The sequence below is a fragment of the Drosophila persimilis genome, unplaced genomic scaffold (genome assembly GCF_003286085.1).
Source record: "Drosophila persimilis strain 14011-0111.01,24,50 unplaced genomic scaffold, DperRS2 tig00000746-arrow-arrow-pilon, whole genome shotgun sequence".
Classification (NCBI taxonomy): Eukaryota; Metazoa; Arthropoda; class Insecta; order Diptera; family Drosophilidae; genus Drosophila; species Drosophila persimilis.
Window position 1 is genome coordinate 95,040 of NW_020825348.1, and position 1,104 is coordinate 96,143.

Here is a 1,104-nt window from a genome sequence, read left to right on the forward strand (position 1 = left end):
GATACCAACGAAATTCTAATAATTTCCAACATTCCCAAAGACATTACAAAAGTACCAATCTATAAAATCGTTCCGTATCCAGACGAATTAAATAACATGTTAACAGATATGACATACGACAAGTACTACATAAAAAATGAAGAAGTATTTGTTAAAGAAACTAGATTGAAAACCAATGACAATTGTATAAAAGGAATTTTAATGCAAACTCCCACTAAATGTCCATATTCCAAAACTTTTCAAAACTTTCAAATAAACTTTATTGAACCCAATATACTAATCACGTGGAATCTTCCAAAAACAACGCTAAATCAGAATTGTGTAAACCAAGAAATCATAGCGGAAGGAAATACCATTATAAAAATCTACAACTGTTCAATCCAATTAAATGAATTTACAATATCAAACACAATGTTAGATTTTGCCCAGAATGTTTATGTCAACAACAACATAACTAAAATAAAACCACTGTCGTATGTCCAAACTAATGAAATAATTATGCAATACACCACATATAGTAACCTATTACAAATAAGTCTACTAATTTCATTTGTCATAATTATATTAGTACTACTAAGTTATGTAGCTGTTAAATTTACGAAAACTTCTAAAAGAGTCACGGTTAAATGTATAAACCCTATAATAGAAGCAGAAGAGGAACCAACCTCAGCCACCGCACTTGACACCCCGTCACTATACCCGAGGGTAATCGCCTAGGGACAGGCTAATAACAAACGTTGGGGGAGTGACATATCCATAATTCCCCACATCCCATACACATTATGTTTATGTACAATTCATCCACCCCATCCACACAAGTAACAGGACCCCACTCAAGAATCAATAACTGTTTCTTCCCATACTCCAAGCTAGGGCCCCCCATAATATAAACAATGGACCACATTGTTTCAGCAACATTAGAATCACGCCACTCTCGAGAAATCGATTCTTTAGAATCACGCCACTCATGAGGACCAATCAAAGCTAGACATAAAACCAAGGAGTATCACATTCCTAGCTCCGTCATGTAATGCAACACCGATCGCCAGCAGTGGATGCCTTTCATCAAAGCCGACGCATCCCCAAATATCGATCCAGGCACGT